Raw genomic sequence first — 6000 nt, forward strand, 5'->3', positions numbered from 1 at the left:
GTCTTGCAAATCTGATCTGTTGCTTCCCTGCTTAGAACTCCTCAGTGGCCCCCATTGCTCTCTGGATAAAAGCCACACTCCTTTTCATGGCCACCTGGTCCCACATAGTCTTGTTGCTCCTGCCATTTATGGTCTAAACTCTTACCACTCCCTCCCCACTATGATTGAACCATCTCACTGTTCCTCCCTCTGCCTGCAATGCTAGCCGAGTTCTGGCCAGCTGGCCAACTTAGATGCCAGTTCCTCCAAAAATCTTTCCCTGATGTTCTTACTATGGACTCCTACAGGACCTGGTATCCCCAACCATAGCAGTTAACACTGTGCCCTATAATCCTCTGTTTCTTGGTCTGCATCTCTCACCCTCTTATTTACTAAGCACTTATTATGTACCAGGAATAGCACATTCAATATCCACAACAACCCGATGAGGCAAGTAGCTGTATTCTTCCCATCTCAGTGTTATATCTAGAAAACTTAAAGCTCAGAGAAACTAATTCATATAAAGTCAATTAATATATCTAGGTTTTCAATGCAAGTCTGCAGGACTCCAAGGCTTTTTTTCTTGCGGGGGGGGGGGGACAAGAATCCTACCCTGACAGCCAGGCTAGAGTGCAATGGCCTCATCATAGTTCACTACAACCTCAAACTCCTGATCTCAAAGGATCCTCCTGCCTTGGCCTCCCAGAGTGCTAGGGTTACATGTGTGAGCCACTGCACCCAGCCTGTTTTCTTTTGTTTTATTATTTATCACCAAACTATGGTACCTAATTAGAAAATATTGCCTCTTGCAAATTAAGTAGATGTAAATGTTCCATATTATCTCTCTTATAATTAAAACATGCCACCCACCAGAGGTAGAGGACTGTTATAATATCTTGTAGGCTAACAGATTCCTTACTTTTTTTTTGAGACAGAGTCTCACTATGTTGCCCTAGGTAGAGTGCCATGGCATCACAGCTCACAGCAACCTCAAACTCTTGGGCTCAAGTGATTCTCTTGCCTCAGCCTCCTGAGTAGCTGGGACTACAGGCTCTTGCCACAATGTGCGGCTATTTTGTGTGTGTGCTGTATTTGTCATTGTTGTTTAGCAGGCCTGGGCCAGGCTCAAACCCACCAGCCCCGGTGTATGTGGCCAGTGTCCTAACCACTGAGATACAGTGCTGAGCTTCCTTACTATTTTGTAAAGCAATTTTGCTACTTCAGTGCCAAATCCCATATCAGATATTCAAACTGAGAGACACATACTTCTAAATGGTCAGGCTCTTCTTGAAACATCAGTTTTATTTCAAGATTTTAGGGAGAAAATTAAATAACAAATGGTAAGTAAATTACAATAATAAGATAAACTCAGTGCTCCAGGGTAGGTTACAACAGTTTATTTCAGGAACTATGAGAGAAAACACACACCTCCAAGGAAATTTCCAGTTGCTTCAAGCTATTTCCTCAGACTGCCTTATGTATAAAAACCCCTACTAGGGCTATTTCAAGGAAACAGACTGAGATACAAAGCCTAACAGTTAAGTTCAAAAACTTGCTATCATGTGCTTACATCAGCAGCAATGTACAAACAACTGGCTAAGGTTTCATAATCTTGATACATGAGTGTCTCACAGCTGTGTTCATGTCAACGTGTGGCCTTGTCTTGCTGAGTGGCATTCATTACTGTTGTGTGCTGTTACAAGAATGCTGGAGTTTGAATTAGAGCAACAAACACTGGTAAATTTCTTGTTAAATTTGGCAAGAATGGAAGTGAAATCAGGGACGTGTTAGTCCAAGTTTATGGGGACAATGCCATGAAGAAAACACCAATGTATAAATGGATTAAATGTTTTTCTGGGGAAGAGAAAGTATCACTGATAAAGAGAGGTCAGAGTAGCTAGTAATGAGCAAAATTGATGAAAACATTGCAAAACTTCATCAAAATGTGTGTCAATCATTGGCTAACCATGAGAAGCATAGCAGACCAAGTAAACTTTGGCAGAGAAACAGGAAAATATTAACTGAAAATCTTGGCCAACAACTCATGGCTCTTGCATCACAACAATGCACCAGCTCACACGGCACTGTCTATGAGGGAATTTTTAACCAGTAAACTAATAACTGTATTGGAACACCCTCCCTACTCGTCTATTCTGGCTCCCAGTAACTTTTTTCTTTAGTCAAAGATAAAGAAAATATTGAAAGGAAGACATTTTGATGCCACTTAGGAGGTCATAAAGTGTAATATGATGATTGCTCTAATGGCCATTCCAGAAAGAGTTCCAAAATTGCTTTGAAGGGTGGACTAGGTGCTAGCATCAGTTCATATCTTCCCAAGAGGAGTACTTCAAAGGTGACCATAGTGGTATTCAGCAATGAGGTCTGTAGCACTTTTTCTAGGATGAGTTCATAAACCTAATTGTCAGACCTCATACACTGCTTATACCATGTCTGTTCTAGATCCCTGAGCCAACCTGCACAAGCTGGGCTCCCTGGAATTCACTTATTCATTCAATAAATGTTTATCAAGCAGCCCTAGGGTTTAGCCTGGGTGGCACAAGAGAGTGAGGAGGCTGAGGATACTAAATGGGCAAGATACAGAGTGATTGGCTTGGTTCCCGTAGCACAGTGGTTAAGGCGCCAGCCACACACACCGAGGCTGGCAGGTTCGAACCCGGCCTGGGCCAGCTAAACAACAATGACAACTGCAACAACAGCAAAAAATAGCCAGGTGTTGTTGGTGGGCACTTGTAGTCCCAGCTACTTTTGGGAGGCTGAGGCAAGAGAATTGCTTAAGCTCAAGAGTTGGAGGTTGGTATGAGCTGTGATGCCATGGCACTCTACCAAGGGTGACATAGTGAGACTCTGTCTCAAAACAAAAAATAAATGAAAGAGGGCAGTGCCTGTGGCTCAGAGGAGTAGGGCCCTGGCCCCACATACCAGAGGCGGCGGGTTCAAACCCAGTCCCGGCCAAAAACTGCAAAAAAAGAAAAAAAAGAAGAAAGAAAGAAAAAAGATACAAAGCGATTGTCAAGGAACTGGTAGGCAAACAACGGTAAGATGCTGATTAGAAATGTAAGCTACGGGTGGCGCCTGTGGCTCAGTGAGTAGGGCGCCGGCCCCATATGCCGAGGGTGGAGGGTTCAAACCCAGCCCTGGCCAAACTGCAACAAAAAAATAGCCGGGCGTTGTGGCGGGTGCCTGTAGTCCCAGCTACTCAGGAGGCTGAGGCAAGAGAATCGCGTAAGCCCAAGAGTTAGAGGTTGCTGTGAGCCGTGTGACGCCACGGCACTCTACCCAAGGGCAGTACAGTGAGACTCTCTACAAAAAAAAAAAAAAAAGAAATGTAAGCTACCTTCAAGAGGTGCTGTGAGAATCAGGAGGTGGGGAAAAAGAGCCCTTGCCACTTGTGGCTCAGGAAAGCTGGGGAAGCTTCAGGGAAGAGGGGGCACCAGGGCTGAGCCCTAAACAATTTAGAGAAGCTGGGATGGAACGGACAAAGTCAAGGAGGAAAGAAAGTGCAGAAGAGCCCCTTCCATCAGCATAGATACGTGCCGTGGTGTCTCCCATATTAAAATAATTCCTCTTGACCTAATTTCTCTCTCCAGCTACTGCCCCATTTCTCACCTCCCCTGTAAAGCAGAAGTCACTGAAAAGTCATCTCTTTTCACAGTATCCAATTTCTCTCTTCCCATATTCTTTTCTTTTTATTCAGTAAAATAACTTTTTGCTTTTTACTTAGATATTATGTGAACAATTCAATCGCTTGAATTTCTGGGTTTGGGATAATCTTTAAGAAATCTGGAAGTGTTTGATAACATGTCATGCCCAAGGTTATGTTTACACTGGATCACAATAGACAGGGGAGAAGAATGTCCGGGTCCAGTGTTTGATGTTCTTAATGTAAATACTGTCTTTCCTTTCAGTGCCATAACTTTTAAAATAGAACCTCTCAAGACAGCTTCTCTTCATTTCTGCATAGTCAATAAATACAGAGTCAGGAGCAAAACGATTTAGATGATTGTCCCACAGTGTCATTGGATTCTTGTGCTTGATTTGGGATCACTGGCAAACTGTCACAGGTCAAGAGGAAGAGTCCAAGATGCTGCTGGGATGGAGCAGTTGAGAGGAAGGGAGATGAGCCTGGGAGGCCCTGGAGTCACTGCAGACAGCAGCTGAAGTCTGGGTTTTTTCTCAAGTGAAATAAAAACCACCACGGGTTTTAAGAAAAAGCACAGTATGATCTGGAAATGGATGGCAAGGAAGCAGAGAAGCTAGGAGGTTGGCAAAGGGTAGTGGTGGCAGAGGCCCTGACCCTAGGCAGTGTCTGGGATGGAGGGACAAGGAGATTGGAAGGAGGAGTCAAGGCCAGTGCTGGCAATCCAGTGTTCTCTTAAACTCCTTCTGATAAGGCTTTTGCTCCCACTGTCCACTGACAGCTGTCACCAAGATCATCAGTGACTGCCCTGATGCTGAACCCAACGGTCAGCATCCAGTCCTCACCTGCGGGGCACCCAGCAGATTCCTCATGCTCTCTTCCGGCTGCCCTTTCTTCACTTGGCCTCCAGGACACCACACTGTCTAGATTTTCTTCCTCCTTCACTGGTGCCTCCTCGATCTCTTTTGTTAGTTTTTCCTCTTCCTTCTAATTTCTTACCACTGCTGAGATGGGTCCTTGGTCCTGCCCTCTCCATTCAACACTTACTCCCTTCATGAACTCACCTGTGGCTTTAAGTGCTATTTTGATTCTGATGATTCCCAAACGTGTAACTCCAGCCTGGCCCCTCTCCCTTGACCTCCAGACTCCTATATCCCACGACCTCCTTAGCATTTGCACCTGGAAGCCTAATAGGCCACCTTGAACGTAACATATCCAAAGTCAAAACTCCTGACTTCCCTCCCCAAACCTAAACACACACACATTCTCTCTCTCCATTGATGGCAACTTTCACTTTCCAGTGTTCAGGATAACATTCTTGGCTCTTCTTTTTCTCTCATACCCTACATCTGGAAATCTGTTTGCTCTATCCCCAAAGTATATCCTCATCATCCTGCAGCTACTAGCCTGGTCCAAGCCATCATTATCTCATGCCTGGATTGCTGTAGGAGCCTTCTAATTGGGTTCTCTGTTCCTCTGTAGCCTATTCTCAACAGAGCAAAAAGTAATCCTTTAAAGTGTAAGTCAGATCACGTCACTTCTCTCCTCAAACCTTCTAATGGTTCCCCTAAAACTAAAAGCGAGTCCTTGCATGGCCATTCATTGTGGTGAATGTCTACATCATCACCCTCCCTCTCCCCTCCTCTCCTCTCTCTCCCTCTTCTCCAGCCTCTGCTCCAATCATATGGACTTCTTTATTGGTCCTTGAACACGCTCGGCACCCTCCCGCCCCAGGACCTTTGCACTGGCTGCTTCCTCTGCCTGGAATGCTCTTGCCCCAGATAGTCACATGGGCAACTCCTTTGCTTTTTTTTTCAAGTCTCAGCTCAAATGTCATCATTTCAATGAAGTTTATCCTGATCATCCTATTTAAGACTGCAGTCACCTGCCTGCCCCGACTGGCATCCCATATTCCTAGTCACCTGCTCTATTTTTTCCCTATCCAGCACTTAATGTCTTTTTTTTTTTTTTTTTTGAGACAGAGCCTCAAGCTGTCGCCCTGGTTAGAGTGCTGTGGCATCACAGCTCACACCAACCTCCAACTCCTGGCTCAAGCGATTCTCCTGCCTCTGTCTCCCAAGTAGCTGGGACTACAGGCACCCACCACAACGCCCAGCTATTTTTTGGTTGTAGTTGTCATTGTTGTTTGGCGGGCCCAGGCTGGATTCAAACCCACCAGCTCTGGTGTATGTGGTTGGAGCCTTAGCTGCTTCAGCTACAGGCGCTGAGCCACTTAACATCTTTTAACATGGAATTATTTTGATTTGTCTATTATTTATTGATTGCTTCCTGCATTGGACTGTGAGAACAGAGATTTTTTTATTCTAATTAGGGCTTTATGGGGAACTAGATTACAGTGCCTA

Source organism: Nycticebus coucang, chromosome 22 (assembly GCF_027406575.1).
Source record: "Nycticebus coucang isolate mNycCou1 chromosome 22, mNycCou1.pri, whole genome shotgun sequence".
In the NCBI taxonomy this organism is placed as follows: Eukaryota; Metazoa; Chordata; class Mammalia; order Primates; family Lorisidae; genus Nycticebus; species Nycticebus coucang.